The 17,680-nt window shown below is 45.0% G+C and overlaps 1 long non-coding RNA gene across 1 annotated transcript; it reads right to left on the bottom strand.

The window, feature by feature from the left end:
• Window positions 1-1,955: 1,955 nt before the first annotated feature.
• Window positions 1,956-17,438, bottom strand: LOC141081428 (uncharacterized). Its single transcript, XR_012230217.1, has 3 exons — window positions 17,354-17,438; window positions 13,459-13,548; window positions 1,956-2,035 (listed from the first exon to the last, which is right to left on the bottom strand). It is a non-coding gene; the product is annotated as an uncharacterized lncRNA (long non-coding RNA).
• Window positions 17,439-17,680: the final 242 nt, after the last annotated feature.

The following is a 17,680-nucleotide window of genomic DNA, read 5'->3' as shown; positions in this document are numbered from 1 at the left end:
TTTGAATAATTTACCAACAGTGATTTACCAACTGTGAACTCAAACTTCAGTGCTATTTGGTTGGTGCAGGGTCAGGTTTGAGCAACAAGTTCTAAGCTCACAGTCAGAATATCATTGAAAGAGCTAATAGTGTTGCCTTCAAGTAAGTATAAGGGTGTGTGCACACGCTGCGGATTCTGCTGCGGATCCATAGCAGTTTCTGCTGCATTGTACAGTACCTTTATACCCTATGGAAAAAAAAACGCTGTGCAGACGCTGCGGAATTTTCCGTGCGGATTTGCTGCGGTTTCAAAACCGCAGAAAGAATTGACTTGTCAATTCTTTCTGCAGATTCCGCTGCGGTTTGCCATCTCCTCCATTGTGGAGATGAAAAACCGCAGGGCAAAACCGCAGTCCAATCCGCAGGTAAAATTGCAGGTCTTTTGACCTGCAGATTTACCTGCGGATTTTACAAAATCCGCGCGGCCAAATCCGCAGAGCATTCCGCAGCGTGTGCACATACCCTTATAGCTAGAGGTGTTACAATCACACCTGGGCCCTGGAGTCAATTCGATCAAAGGTTCTTTTGGTCCATATGAAAAGATCATCAATATTAAATGTCTGTAACAGTTATGGGTCCTGTTGGAGATTTTGCATTAGGACCAAAAGTTTCCAATTAAACCACTGGTTTCATCCTACTATTATACTCATTCTTATTTTAGAATCTCTTTTATGAGACATACATAATGTAAGGCTAATGTAAGGCTAGGTTCACATTAGCATTTGAGTCTGCAGCGTATCATCTGCAAGCGCGTGCAAAATGTATGTTTACGCTGCGTTTTTTATGTGCATCATCTTACGCATGACGGAAAAACGCTGTGTGTGCATGCATTTGTATGCGTTCTTTATGCGCATGCCTTCGATATGACATCAGACAAAAATGGGATTTCTATTTACACTTTGAAGAACGCATGCGTACGCATGTCCTTGCGTACCAATGTGTTCCCATAGACGGTAATGCGTCTTTTAACGCACTCATCTGCATGCGCATGCCTGTGCATATTTGACGCCTCAAAAAATGCAACATGTTGCGTTCGCCGCGCACCTCGAAATGATGCATGCGTACGCAAAAGCATGCGAACGCATGCCCCTGCGTACACCATGTTAAATATATGTATGCATGCGGATCAAATGCTGCACACACAGACACAAATATGAAACCAGCCTAATGCCATCTGTGTCAACATGAAAATGCTGAATGAGTCTAAGCTATTCTGACCTGTAAATACAGAGATAATGCAATTTAAAAAATCCATATAATCAGTGTTTGCATATCCAATAATACTCGCTGTCGGTGGCTTCATTTGTGTTTGCTTTTGCATTGTAGTGATTTGAACCTGCAAATTGATTTCACTATTGTAAAGTAGAAGTGACTACCTTGTTTTTTAGTTTGAGGTCTTCATACTAGTACCAAGTTGACAGCAATGGGGGACTTCAGTAGGCTCTTGGCACCACGGCAACCTATTGGCATAGCACAATTGCCACTGTTTGGAGTATAATAGACACCATTCACCATGTATGGTCCTGGCTAAGCTGTGCTTCTAAATAACATCTGTTCTATACCTTTATCCCTACCTTCACATTTTTCATTCCTTCCATCAGCCTAGTCCCTTCTCTCCTCCATCCATATTCATCCAGTTATTTATAATTATTTTTGTTAGTACATTTTTTCATTTATTTACACTTCATAATTGATAATGTCTTATGTTTCCAGGTACAAAGTACTAAAGATTCATCTGTTAATAAAAAGATCATTGACGAGAAAAAGTAGATGGATGCACAGACTATAATTAGACTTTATGCAAATAACAGGACATTAGGTAATTGTTAATAATCCAGTTCAATTCTTGGATGACACCACACAGTCATCAGTGGCCTATCTAGAGTCTTATAGGCCCAATGCAATATTTTAACCTGTTCCTTCAACCCGCATGTTGCTCAGATGTGTGGACCCTTGTGATATTGTAAGTGGCTTTTTTCTTCACTTGCACACCCCCTGTAAAAAAAAAAATACAGATATAAAATATAAATATCTTAATAAGTGCAGTGACAAGTCCATTTTCTTAATAACATTTCTAATACATATACAGTTACCAGATAACAAATACTATCACTATACTGTTACTGAGCAAACCCGAAACCAGTGTTACCAATAATATCACTATACTGTGTGCACAGTTATTGGAAAGTGAGTATTTTGACCATATTATGATTTTTATGCAGATTTTCCAACTCCTCTCTGTATAAAATTGAATACTTGATGGATGAAGCAGATCAGGTGACATGTATTTGTGTAGTGATGGAGAGTGAGGCATAAGGATATCACCATCCTTTAGCAAGGTGTGCAGAATTATTAGGCAGCTTGTTTTCCTCAGGCAGAATGGGCCAAAAAATTTTTTATTGACTCTGAAAAGTCAAATTGTTAAGGGTATGTGCACACGTTGCGGATTTGCCTGTGGAAGTTTCTGTGCAGATTCTGCATCTCTTGGCAGAAAACGCAGTTAAAAATATGCATTTTTTCTGCAGCTTTTCATGCGGATTTGTATGCGCTTTTGTAAGCTAAATAAAGATCTATTATTTAACAAAAAAAAGAATTGTGATGTCATTTCCTTGTCCAAATTCTTCTTTTTCATACTCCATTGAAGAATAATGTTTACTCACACAGATATATACAGTAGATTAGATATATCTATAGATAGCTAGATAGATAGATCTATAGATAGATAGCTGATGTATCTATAGATAGATAATCTATAGATAGATAGATAGATAGATAGATAGATAGATAGATAATACCAAGCCCAATGTTTAGTAATAAACATAATAAAATGGTACATTAAGAGATAAATAAATACACACACACACACACAAAATCTGCGTTAGGCCGGGGTCACACTTACGAGAAACTCGCACGAGTCTCACACCTCAGCACCCGGCACTGCCGCCGGCATTCGGACTGGAGCATTCAGCTGCATAGAAATACATGCAGCTGCACACTCTGGTCCTGAGTGCTGGCATCAGTTCCAGGTATTGAAGTGCAAGACTCGTACGAGTTTCTCGCAAGTGTGACCCCGGCCTTAAACACAATATCTGATTAATTTTTTTTAAAAATTGAAAAAAAATGGTGTGGGCTCTGGCGCAATTTTCTGCACCAGAGAGGGAAAGCCAGCGACTGGGGGCCGATGTTTATACCCTAGGAAGGGGTTAATACCCATGGATCTTCCCAGGCTATGAATATCAGCCCGCAGCTGTATATTTAGCCTTTACTGGCTATAGGGAAACCCCCCAAAAAGTGATGTGGCATCCCCCTATAACTAATAGCCAGAAAAGGCTATGCAGACAGCTGCGGGCTGATATCAATAGCCTAGGAAGGCGCCATGGATATTGCCTCCCCCTTGGCTACAAACGCCAGCTCACAGCCGGCCCAGAAATGGCGCATCTCTGATATGCGCCAATTCCGGCATTTACCCTCTCTTTTCCCACTGCCCTGTAGTGATGGCATATGGGGTAATAGTTGGGGGATTATGTCACCTTTGTATTGTAAGCCTGGCTTGGTAATGGAGAGATGTCAATGAGATACCTATCCATTACTAATCCTATAGTTGTGAAAGGGTTAAAAAAACACACAGACAAAATAAAGTCTTTTAATGAAATATAACACTAAACACAGTTTTCCCATATTTATTGTACTGCTAATCCCTGCAAAGCACTCGATCACCTGCAAAAAAATAAAATAATAAACCACCACAAATACTCCCTATTCCGATGCAATCAATTTAATAATGAGTGTCCCACGAAGATCTCCCCTATAGAGCTGTCACTTTGGGAGATGTGACCGCTCTATAGACCTCCCACGATGCACTGACAGGAGGTAATGGCTCCTGCAGTGTATTACTGAAGAGGTTACTGGAGTTCAGGCTCTCACTTTACGGCAACGCTGCGTGAGAATTTTCTCACACCAGCATTGCCGGTGACAGCATGAACTCAGGTGACCTCTGCCGGCAGCGGAGGGATACACCACGGAGGATTGCCTCCACACAGTGCATGCTGGTGGGCCTTGTAGAACAGTGACATTGGGAGATCGTCTTGGGACACTCGTTATTAAATGGACTATGGCAGAAAGGTAAGTATAGGTTGGTTTATTATTTTATTTTTGTTACAGGAGAACGAGGGCTTCAGGGACTAGGTGATTGGTGAGTATGTACTGTATGTTGTATATTTTTTTACTATTGAACACATGCATCATCTGATGGGTCTACTGTCCATCAACGGCAATGCTGTCACTGTCATATGTGACAGCATTCATAACTGGATGGGAGCAGTGGTCCCATCAGACGATGCCTGTGTACACAGACCGGCACACACCAGCACACACACAGGAACACACGCAGACACACAGAGACACACACAGACACACACACAGACACACACAGACCCGCACACACACGTAGACCCACGCAGACAGACACGCACATAGTCTCCACCCACACTGCACCCACACACTCTTCTTCATCCCGATCTGCAGCGTTCCTCGCACGCAACTCTGTAGCAAAACCGCAAATCTTTTTACACCTGTGGTTTTGCTGCGGGAAGTCAATGGGTGCAGAAACACTGCAGATCCGCAAAAAGAATTGACATGCTGCAGAAAATAAAACGCTGCAAGTCCTGGCGTATTTTTCCGCAGCATGTGCACAGCAATTCTGTAATTTCCATTGACTAACATTGCTTGTGCACTACACTGCGGATTTGATGCAATTCCGGGTATCCAAAAATTCTGTGGAAACGCATCAAAATCTGCAACGTGTGCACACCCTAAATGTTTTACAGAGTGATGCAGCACTCTTGAAATTGCCAACATATTGGGGCATCATCACAGAACCATCCAAAGTTTTGCTGAAAATAGTCAACCGGGTCATAAACTATTAACATGGGCATACAGGCTTTAGACTGCTGAAAAGAGGGATACCTGTATGCCACATATCAGATGCCTAGTTGCTGATGAATCATCTTTTATCACTTTATGCAAATGAGCTCTTCCAGGCTATGAAGAGGATGCTGCCTGTAAGATAACTCTGCCTCCAGAGCTTATTTTACATGAAGGGGGAGTTACCAGTGTGATGTGTGATGGCCCTCCCTGCTCTCCTGATCACACTGCAGAGCTGTGTGTGATTATACCTGACACATCTGCAGGATCCACTAAGTGCTTCAGCGTCCATTTCAGACTGGGTTGTAATATTGTTGTAATACAACAGAGCTCCGAGAGCAGCAAAAATTGTGATTGCAAGATGACAAATTTCATTTCTCATGTTCTGTGTTAGTTAGTTGTCTCACATTGGTAACGTTCCCTTCATGTAATATAAGCTCTGGAAGCAGAGTTACCTCCAGGCAGCGTCCTCCCCATAGTCTTAGCAGCTCATTTACATATAAGAAAAAATGTGGATTTCTCTAGAAAAAGACATTGGATTGCAGATAAAGCCTCCTTCACACATCCTGATATTTCCAGTACTGGAAATCCTGTACTGAAGATGTCTGTGTGCTCATGTGTTTTACACATGTGGCAACCATGTGCCACCCATGTGCCAACCTTGTGCCGCATCAGTATCGCACATACTGGCATCTGAGAAAACCCATCACAGTTTGCGCTGTTCTCAGGCGCCAGGTGCTGAAGACAGCTCACATAATCCCCATAATCCGCTCTATCAGCGAGAGCAGGGGACCATGTTGAGAGTTGTATTCAGCCCCCACTGTCTACACTGAGTGCAAAATGAAAAATAAAATTAAAAAACACATTATACTCACCTTAGCACCTAACCCTTAAAGGCATTGCCCCCTGTTGAAAAACAAAATAAAAAACAATTTACTTCACCTGTCTGAAGCTAAAAGAATCCATAGCGTCCCATGCCGTAATCCATCTGTGCAACATTTCCTCATCAGCGTGCTCAGGTCCTGCTCCTGATTCCATTGGTTCAGCTCAGGGCTCTGGAGATTTCTGGCAGGTCCCGTACGCTATAAAAAGTGCGCATGGCACTGCCATGCGCTAGTATTTTTTATACTTGTTGCTGTGTGCTTGGTGATGGATGCTTGGTCTGGTGAATGACTTATTATGAAACCCCTTCCCTCTGATATTACGTTTGTGTGAGTGATTGGGTACAGCCAGTATTGTGCTAGCGCCAGCGCGCTCAAGCATCACCTGTTGCAGCAGTCAGCGTCCTGCATTTGCGCCTGCAGTCATTTTGGCGTTCGCAGTTGCGACGCCGTGCACACGTCCTACAACGGTAAGTCCACTCGGGTGTAGTGACGTCTTTTAACTACTCCGATTATTGACTACCGTACGTGTGCCGCTGAGTATCTGAGAAGGTTACTCGGACTCAGCGTTTTTGTATTTATGTTATTTGTGCAGCTCTGTGAGTCCTAACAGAGCTTGCTTTAGTGCATTAGGTGCAGTTCAACCCTGTGCACACTACCGCTGTAGTGCTCTGCCTCCCTTAGCAGCGGTTTTGCCATCTGCCGCACGGTGGACCCCGAGTGGCGAAGGCACTTTAATTATTTATTTTTTTAGTGCCTTCCGCCACTCATAACATAATACTAGCGCCAGGGTCTGGCTAAGAGATGGCAGATCAGCAGCAGCTGTTACAGCTTGTGCGTCAGCTCGAGGCTTGTCTTGCTACCCTGGAGAGGTCTCTCGCAGCTGCGCAGGCTACAGATGCTGCCGTCCAGGCACTTACGGATGCGGTAGGGCGTATGTCCATGTCCACCCTTGCGCCGACAGTTACCCGCCTCCCGTTGCCTGATAAATATGCTGGGGATGGCGCCTCCTGTAGGGGTTTTATCAGCCAGTGCTCGATACACCTAGAGCTGCTGGCAGCGCAATTCCATACGGAGCGGGCTAAGGTGGCTTTTGTTATCTCCCTCTTGTCGGGCAAGGCGCTGGAATGGGCTACGCCTCTGTGGGAGCGTGGCGACCCCGAGATTCGGACCGTTGCTAACCTGCTAACTGCCATCAGGCAAGTTTTTCTCGGTCCTCGTGTCACGCATGATACGTCCCTGCAGTTACTCGCCCTTACTCAGGGGTCACTCTCGGTCAGCCAGTACGCCGTACGTTTTCGAACACTGGCGTCCGAGTTGGAATGGTCCGACAAGGCCCTAATCCCCGTTTTTTGGTGAGGTCTAGCGGAGCATGTGAAAGATGCTCTCTCAACTAGAGAGATACCTACCAGCTTGGAGGAGATAATCTCAGTCTCCTCACGTATCGACCTCCGTTTTTCGGAGCGCGGTATGGAGCGGGCTCACTCCAAGCGCAAATCCGTTTCGGCTCCCAAATTTTTCGTTCCCCTTGAGCTAGACGAGCCAGAGGTTCTACCTCCTGAGCCCATGGAGGTGTCTTGTACCAACGTTAATCCAGACTCTGAACAAGAATCCATCTGCGATTGTCATCATGTCGGTGCGGTTTCTCCGGAACCGGCTCCCCGCAAAGGTTAGAGTCTGGACCGGTTATCGAGACCTTTGTCCCTCCTCATCTTAGGGCTCAGGTGCTCGCCTGGGAGCATGCGCCTAACACGCCCCACCATCGGGGCTATATGCAGGTCTCAAAACTATTGGCTGGTGCGTATTGGTGGCCCCATAGAGCTCGGGACATAAAAAAATTTATTCAGGCTTGCACCTTATGTGCTCAGCCTAACCCTCCTAGGCAGAGGGTGGTGACATCTGCCGACACGCGGCGGCGTGCCCCTGTCACTCCTGCTCCTACTATCTCCCAAGTGTCCCTCTTGAAACCTGGTGACATTGATTCCTCTGATGCCTTCCAGGTGTCTCGGGTTACTGTATCTCCTACCGGGACACCAAGCTCGCCCTCGGACGAGGTTGAGCCCTATTCCACCGTAGGGCACAGGGTATTCGCCCTGAAGGCTCAGGGAGGAGGGGGCCTTAGGGGGGGGGGTAATGTTAGGAATCTGTGTCCTGCCATACATATGCAGAGATCCAGATCCTCACATTTGTCTCCAGAGGCTAAGTCCTTTCAGCCAGCTTCTGAGCATGCTCATGGAATGAGCTCCCATTGGAGTTCAGGAGTCAGGTGCTTAGGTCCTGCTCCTGATTCCATTGGTTCAGCTCAGGGCTCTGGAGATTTCTGGCAGGTCCCGTACGCTATAAAAAGTGCGCATGGCCGCTATGCCATGCGCTAGTATTTTCTATACTTGCTGCTGTGTGCTTGGTGATGGATGCTTGGTCTGGTGAATGACTTATTATGAAACCCCTTCCCTCTGATATTACGTTTGTGTGAGTGATTGGGTACAGCCAGTATTGCGCCAGCGCCAGCGCGCTCAAGCATCACCTGTTGCAGCAGTCAGCGTCCTGCATTTGCGCCTGCAGTCATTTTGGCGTTCGCAGTTGCGACGCCGTGCACACGTCCTACAACGGTAAGTCCACTCGGGTGTAGTGACGTCTTTTAACTACTCCGATTATTGACTACCGTACGTGTGCCGCTGAGTATCTGAGAAGGTTACTCAAACTCAGCGTTTTTGTATTTATGTTATTTGTGCAGCTCTGTGAGTCCTAACAGAGCTTGCTTTAGTGCACTAGGTGCAGTTCAACCCTGTGCACACTACCGCTGTAGTGCTCTGCCTCCCTTAGCAGCGGTTTTGCCATCTGCCGCATGGTGGACCCCGAGTGGCGAAGGCACTTTAATTATTTATTTTTTTAGTGCCTTCCGCCACTCATAACAGTATCATTTTATTCAGCCTGCTGTGACCTAATATGGCCTACATGCCCATATAGATGGCTTAGGAGATTTGATCCTACTGACAGATTCACTTTAACTGTCAAAGATTTCAGCAGAATCAAACATGAAGTGACCAGGACCTCATTGTCATATTCCAAAACTACAACCTCCCTGGAATGCCCAGAAGTACAAGGTGTTCAGTGCTCAGAGACATGGCCAAGATAAGGAAGGCTAAAACGCAACACCACTGAGCAAGACACAGAAGTTAAAACATCAAGATTGGGTCAAAAAATAATGTATCCGAAGACAGCTTTTCAAAGCTTTTATGGACTGATGAGCTAAGAGTGACTCTTGATGAACTAGAAGGATGGGCATGTGGCTCGAACAGTGACAGGCACAGACTGACTTCAACCCAGATGCGAGCAAGGTTGAGTTGGGGTACTGCTGTGCACTGGGGGACAAAGCCAAAAAAGGTCCCCTGTACCAGAATAGTATATGCGCCTGTGACCGATCGAACAGGGGAAGGGGGTGTCAACTTTGCACACCTCAGGGGAGGGGAGAGAAGGGCCCAGCAGGGATCGGCCCTCTGGGGCCACCACTTGCCCCAGGTCAGTCAGGGAACTGAATCGAGGGCAAATAGTTGCCAGAAAGGCTTCCCTTATAGGTACGAGTTAATGAGGTGCTTCCAATGAGGGAGGATATATATCACCAGTACAGGCAGGGGCTGGCTGGCACTTTTAAGCCTGGGGGGCAATCACAAGGCATTGGCCCTCGAGTTGCGGTCGCCCTCCTTTTTCCTGCTTATATCTGGCCATTGCAATAAAGCAGCAGAGATAACAGGCTTTAAAAACAGGCTGGTACATAGATATGGGAACAGTAAGGAGCTTGCTGCATAGATATGGGAGCAGAACCAAGCTTACTTGAGAGATATGGGAGCAGAACCGAGCTTATTCTAGAGATATGGGAGCAGTACCGAGCTTACTGCAGAGGTATGGGAGCAGAACCGAGCTTACTACAGAGATATGGGAGCAGAACTGAGCTTACTACAGAGATATGGGAACAGAACCGAGCTTACTACAGAGATATGGGAGCAGGACCGAGCTTACTACAGAAATACTGGAGCACAACAGAGCTTACTACAGAAATATGGGAGCAGAACAGATATTGCTAGAGATATGGGAGCAGAACCGAGCTTACTCCAGAGATATGGGAGCAGAACCAAGCTTACTACAGAGATATGGGAGCAGAACAGAGCTTACTCCAGAGATATGGGAGCAGAACAGAGCTTAGCCCAGAGATATGGGAGCAGGACCGAGCTTAATACAGAGATATGGGAGCAGAACAGAGCTTATTCCAGAGATATGGGAGCAGAACAGAGCTTATTCCAGAGATATGGGAGCAGAACGGAGCTTACTCCAGAGATATGGAAGTAGAACTGATCTTCATACAGAGATATGGGAGCAGAATCGAGCTTACTACAGAGATATGGGAGCAGAACGGAGCTTAATACAGAGATATGGGAGCATAACCGAGCTTACTATTAAGATATGGGAGCAGAACCGAGCTTTCTCCAGAGATTTGGAGGAGAATGGAGCTTACTCCAGAGATATGGGAGCAGAACAAAGCTTACCACAGAAATATGGGAGCATAAGTACCCCTATGGCTGTTAACATATTTTGATTAATACTGTATATTTCAATGCGGAACTTTATTTGGTTTTCTGACACCTTCCACACTAATCAATTTATTTACTGTTTATTTGGCTACCCTTGTTTCAAGGCTTGAGACAGATTAGGGCATTCAAGGGACAGCCGCCATGGAGCGATGGCGCCATTCTGCTGACCAGTAGGGTGCCAAGCCAACCTCTACTGTTAGGAAGGTTATACAGCAGCAGGGAACAGCATAGTGAGGTACTTTCATTGTTTGTACATGTCACTTTTGTTGTGTTGCCATCTCACCCTTTTTTGCACATACTTTTCTATTGTTGCCTACTCAACGATTATTCCAAACTGGCAACCCCTATATGCTCCCTTCTATGTATAAATGGGTGACCATGTGATGCACCAACATAGGGACATTTAGGAGCATTAGGGACAGCCTCCGAGGAGCGGGGGCGCCAATCTCGTTTTATGTTTAGGGTGCCAACCTCCGCTGGTAGGCAGCATTGTAAATAGCTGTTGATTGTTTAGGGTCATGGTAGCCAGCAAGGTTGTTTGGGTTTAATGCGTGGTATAGTCTTGTCTTAATTAGTATAATAAAGGTTAAATTGTAATTTCTATCTTGAAATTATTCTCTGAGGTCCTTCTTAAGAATTTTCTTTTGATTTTTTGACCTTAAAAATTCTATTTTGACTTATTTTTCTCAGACCACATATTACCACCACATAGTGACCTAATAATACCACATACAAGAAACAAATAGCGCCACACCATGACCAGACCACATATTACCACCACATAGGGACCGAATAATACCACATACAAGAAACAAATACCGCCTGTTAGGCGTCGGGTTCCTGCCACTGCACAGCAGGAATCCAGAGCCTTGCACCCAGCGGTCTCCCATTCTTCTTCAGCCGCAGTAGAGCCTGCTCAGCAGATTCGTCGGTCCCGGCGCTCTGCCCAGGCCAACTCCGTGGGATTGCTTGCTGCTGCCACCTCTGGCACAGCTATGACAATGCATGCTGCTCCGCAGCGAGTTTCTCCAGGGACTAAGTCCTCATGTCGGGCCACTGAGCATGCCCGTGGAGTGATCTCCCACTGGAGATCGAGGGTCTCATGCTCAGGTCCTGCTCGTGTTCGGATTGGCCCATCCGAGAAACCAGGAAGGTCTTGGACGCCCGTGGCTATAAAAGGTTCGCATGGCCGCTCGCCCATGCGCTAGGATAGACTGTATTTACAGACTATGTGGAGTGAGTGATGTATGCACGTATGAATGTCTCTGGTGAATGACTTATTAAGAAACCCCTACCCTTGGTACGCATGTGTTGTGCAGCCTAGCCTGCTAGCGCCCAGGCTTAGGCATAGGTAGGTCTGAGGTTGAGTCAGGCATCAGGCCTCACCAGGTACTCGGCACGCCTCAGTGCATGTGCTCCATAGCCATCGCCTATAGTGGCACTCACGGCTGCGACGCCGCGTGTTCAGTGGGCCTAGAAGGACTCTAACCCCATGTCCTTGGGGTAGAGTTCTGTGGCCGTACACTGTGCGCTCTTTTAGCCGAGCTCTGTGAGCACAAACAGGCTCCGGCGTTTATGTTCAGCGGTAGTGCGGCTCTGTGAAGCAACAGAGTCCGCCCCTGTACACACCGGGTGACAATAACCCGCGTGTATTCTTAGAGTATACTGCCATATAGCATCCGCCATTACTGAGCAGCAGGTTACCACCCCTGCACGGTGGACCCCGGGCTGCGAACGCACCTTATTACCATCTTTATTATGTGGTGCGTTCCGCCAGCCCTAACACCACCACACCATGACCAGACCACATATTACCACCACAAAGTGACCGAATAATACCACATACAAGGAACAAATACCGCCACACCATGATCAGACCACATATTACCACCACATAGTGACTGAATACTACAATACTGATCATTAATTAAAAAAACAATACTAAGTGCCATTGTATACGGGAGCTCTGTATTTACTGTCAGTGTACAGGTAATACAGGGATCATCAGTGACATTATACACAGTAGCTCTGTATAAAGTGTCAGTGTACAGGTAATACAGCAATCACCACTGCCAGTAACATTATACACAGGATCTCTGTATATAGTATACAGTGTATAGTGTTATGAATGGGTCACCGAGGAGAAAAAAGCACAACAAGCTAAGTCACAGAAAACCAGAGAGGTTGGTAACTATGTAGATTGCAGATCCCTGATCTTACAACACAACTAGCAGTAGCCGTGGAGCGTGCCTACGATGTTCCTAGACGCCTCGTCACGGCCGGAGGACTAAATAAGCCTAAAGCAAGAAAAGGGAAAACTAACTGCCCCAGAGCAGACCCCAAAGGAATAGATAGCCCCCACACATGTATTGACGGTGAAACAAGATGAAGGCACAAACACAGGCAGGAAAATAGGCTGAGCAAACGATGGGGCCCAAACTAACTAGAGAGGAAAGGAAAGAAAAGACATTGTCTGCAACCTGCAAAAAACCCTACAAAAATAATGTCCAACACTTCTGATAGCATAATTAACCCTGAAGTCACTAGACTTCTCCCACTATATCAGCACTCTGAAATATTCTGAGACAGAGCAAAAAGAGACCAAACTAGTAAGGGACAAAAAGCCAATTGGCAAAATACTGATAAATAAGAGTGGAAATTCAGCACAGCCCCCAGCAGGGGCTGGCTGACCACACCAAAAAACTGAATAGACCAACAAAATCAAGTTGGAACATTAGGAGAAAAACTTAGCTTTAGATGACTGGAACAGAGCTGAAAACCAAGAGCTGACAAGCCAGAAGGAATCACCAGCAACTGAATAGGGCGTCGGCTGTCTTAAATCCAATCTGAGACTCCTGAGATCCAATCGTCATCCTCATTCTCAGGTGGCAGATTTCCACCGATCAAATTAGCCTCTCTACCTCCTGTTACCACCAGACGGAGTCTGGAAGGAGAACTCACAACTGGTGAACCAGAGAATGAACTCACAACAGTATAGTGTCAGTATACAGGTAACACACTGACTCACCAGTGACATCTCTAGCTGAAGTCCTTCATCTTTGCTTTTGTTTTTCATCCAGCACAGACTGCCATCACTTCTTCCAGCCAGGACTCATCTCTGCATGAAATAACAAAGTTACCTAAAGCACAGCTTCCAGAGCACATTCGCCATTTTTTCCGATTCTTTTACACTACACATCTGAATACCGAGGTGCACCCACAATCAATATATAATTGGTTATTATGCAACCTCATAGATTGTAAGCAGATACAAATAATAACACTACACTAAGACTATTACCAACACATACAGAGGTGACTCAATAATACCACCTTACTGATCTATAACAAAAACCACTGTAACTAAGACGAAGAAAATACACAGTGACCATTTTTTGGCAAACACCAGTTATACACAGGAGCTCTGAAGACCATTTATGTGTGTGTGTGTGTGTGTGTATAGTACATATTTGTGTGTACAGTAAATCCTGTGATATACCAGTGACATTTCCAATAAAAGACACTCATGTTCTTTCTTCATTACCTTGTGCAGACGTTTTCCAGTAGAATCTCGGCAGAATGTAACACACAGACACCTATGGCTGATCACTTCTAGAGCAACGTCCCCACTTTTGTCCCATTTCTACACAAACTCCAACGTCAAAGTGCCCTGTGGTGTCTTATACAGCACCAATCCTTTGTTTTTGCTCCATATACATCATGAGTGGGAAAGATTTTTTCTTCTGTGGGCTATTTGGATATTTATACTATCCATTAGGGGTCGGACAAAATGCTCAATTTGATATTTATCCTGCTATATTTAGACAAACATTTACAGTAAAGGAAATAAGTATTTGATCCCTTGCTGATTTTGTAAATTTGCCCACTGACAAAGACATGAACAGTCTATAATTTTAAGGGCAGGCTAATTTTAACATTGAGAGCTAGAATATCACAAATAAAATCCAGAAAATCACATTGGATAAATAATATAAAGTTATTTGCATTTTGCAGTCAGAAATAAGTATTTGATCCCATATCCCGTTCCCTGCATTAAAGACAGCTGTCTTACATAGTCACCTTTATAAAAGATTACTGTCCACAGACTCAATTAATCAGTCAGACTCTAACCCCTACAACATGGGCTAGACCAAAGAGCTTTCTAAGGATGTCAGGGACAAGTTCATAGACCATAACAAAGATGGAATGGGCTACAAAACCATACGTAAGGCATAAGGTAAAAAGGAGACAACTGTTTGTGCAATAGTAAAAAAAATGGAAGCAATACAAAATGACTGTCAATAGACATCGATCTGGGGCACCATGCAAAATCTCACCTCGTGGGGTATCCTTGATCATGAAGAAGGTGAGAGATCAGCCTAAAACTACACAGGTAAACTTGTTAACCCTCCGTCAGGAACAATATTCGCACTAACTCGTAATGGAACAATGTGCCTGTCAAGCGCAGGCTAGAAAAAAGCCTAGAATATCTAATTTTCTCAATTTCAGTGATCTAAAAGTGATCAGAGACCTTCATAGGGATGTAATAAAAGAGACTACACATTATCAGGTGCAAAACAAACCCATTTACTCAACATAAAAGTAATAACTTTGATATACACAAATTTCAAAACTCCTGAGAAGTACACTTTCATTTGTAAGAAAATCTGCCTTATTTATATGAAATATCCACAAACCTTTCTCTATCCATTCATAAAACAAGCTAAATAAACAATAGTAATGACTAAAAACATTACATACCATCCTTATAAAGTGTGATGTGTTTGGGACCAATGAGCCTGAGAAGCCAGCACAGCTATATCTTCCTTCCTGAAGCTCTGCAGACCAACTGTGGTATCAGGTTTCACACAGCAGCTAGAGCCAGGAGACTATCTAGAGGGAGGGGGTTTCCTGAAAATCTGGTGAGAAGGGAGAAATGAAAGTAGAAGAGCTGCGCCTGTCAGAACCATTGTTCCTGACGGAGGGTGATCTCAAGGCAGCTAGGACCAAAGTCACCAAGAAAACCATTGGTAACACTTTACATCGTAAAGGTTTAAAAATCCTTCAGTGCCCGCAAGGTCCCCCTGCTCAAGAAGGCACATGTGCAGGCCCATCTGAAGTTTGCCAATGAGCACCTGGATGATTCTGTGAGTGATTGGGAGAAGGTGCTGTGGTCAGTTGAGATAAAAATTGAGCTCTTTGGCATTAACTCAACTAGCCATGTTTGGAGGAAGAGAAATGTTGGCTATGACCCAAAGAACACTGTCCCCACTGTCAAGCATGGAGATGGAAACATTATGCTTTAGGGGTGTTTCTCTACTAAGGGCACAGCATTACTTCACCGCATCAATGGGAAAATTGAATGGAGCCATGTACCGTAAAATCCTGAGTGACATGCTCCTTCCCTCTGCCAGGACATTAAAAATGGGTCGTGGCTGGGTCTTCCAGTAAGATAATGACCCAAAACATACAGCCAAGGCAACAAAGGAGTGGATCAAAAAGAAGCACATTAAGATCATGGAGTGGCCTAGCCAGTCTCCAGACCTTAATCCCATAGAAAACGTATGGAGGGAGTTGAAGCTCCGAGGTGCCAAGTGATAGCCTCAAAATCTTAATGATTTAGGGATGATCTGCAAAGAGGAGTGGACCAAAATTCCTCCTGACATGTGCGCAAACCTCATCATCAACTACAAAAAAGTCTGACTGCTGTGCTTGTCAACAAGGTGTTAGGAACGGCGGAACGCACTAAATAAAAAAACTAATAAAGTGCGTTCGTCGCTCGGGGTCCACCGTGCAGTAGGTGATATAACCGCTGCTAAGTGGTGGCAGGAGCAATATGGCGGAGGTGCGCACGGGGATAAACTTCACCCAGGTGCGCAGAGCAATCTCTGTTGAGTCACAGAGATGCCGCAACACAAAAACACAAAGAACACTGAACCTGTTAGTGTCACAGAGTTCAGTTAAAATGCACACACGTTATCTGGTCACAGGAGCAGGCCCTAAGACAGAGGAGGTGCGTCCTTCTAGACCTACCGTGTGTGCGGCGTCGCTACTGCGGACACCAAGGGGGGCTGCAACTGCAGCCCGGCGTAGGACACTGCCGCTCGACGACAAGGCTGGAAGGCAAGCGCGATGTCGGACGCTAGCATAGTGGTGCGGTGAGCACAGTGGCTTAAGGCTTGCCACTGACTGGTGCTGACTACTAAACTAATTCCCTATCACCATGTGTAATATCAGAGGGAAGGGGTTTCAAATGAGTCAGTCACCAGAGTCATACATCTGTCACCATTCACACATAGCAGTATAGTCTATACTAGCGCATGGCGGAATGGCCATGCGCACTTTTTATAGCCGTGCGGGACCTTCCAGATCTCCAGGATGGACCAATGAGATCTGGAATAGGACCTGGGCACATGACTCCCAATCTCTAATGGGAGATCGCCTCGTGAGCATGCCCAGTAGAAGCACAGAGGGACTTAGTCTCTGGAGCGGTCTGCTGCAAAGTAATCTCCTCTGTAGTAGAAAGACAGCAGGAGACCGCAGAATGTGAGGCTCTAGATTCCTGCAGAGCAGACGCAGAAACCTGACGCCTAACACAAGGGTTATGCCACTAAGTATTAAGTTTTGTTTGCCAGAGGGATCAAATACTTATTTCTCACTACAAAATGCAAATACATTTATATAATTTATACAATGTGATTTTCTGGATTTTATTTTTGATATTCTGTTCCTCAATGTTAAAATTAATCTACCCTTAAAATTATAGACTTTTCATGTCTTTGTCAGTATGCAAACTTACAAAATCAGCAAGGGATCAAATAATTATTTCCTTCACTGTAATTAACACATCACTAATTTTATGGCTGAAACTGCTTCTCTTTGGTGCGACGATGTTATGTGGTGTTGATAATGTTGCTACTCACAATTGCTTTTCCAGATTTGTGTCAGTCTGGAACACAGTCATATCTTTGTGATGAATTTTGAAAAGAACTCACAGCAGTACGTTCTGAACAGAGATGTATATTACACTGCAGATCTTCTCACAGTGGGAAATTCATGTTACATTTCTAGAACAAGACAGGGAGGAATATGTAGTATGTACATCACATAGGAGACACAGATTACTTTTTTTACATCACATAGGAGACATTGGGGCTGTAACATATACATAATATAGTAGACAAATAGATGAGCCCACCGTTGTAGGTTTTGGAGGTCAAGCAAGCCCCTTGGCCCGGGCAAGTAAATCT

This window comes from Dendrobates tinctorius, unplaced genomic scaffold (assembly GCF_039654945.1).
Source record: "Dendrobates tinctorius isolate UK_male_01 unplaced genomic scaffold, ASM3965494v1 ptg000001l, whole genome shotgun sequence".
Lineage (NCBI taxonomy): Eukaryota > Metazoa > Chordata > Amphibia > Anura > Dendrobatidae > Dendrobates > Dendrobates tinctorius.
The sequence above is the reverse complement of the archived record's forward strand: the minus strand, read 5'-3'. Positions and strand labels throughout refer to the sequence as shown.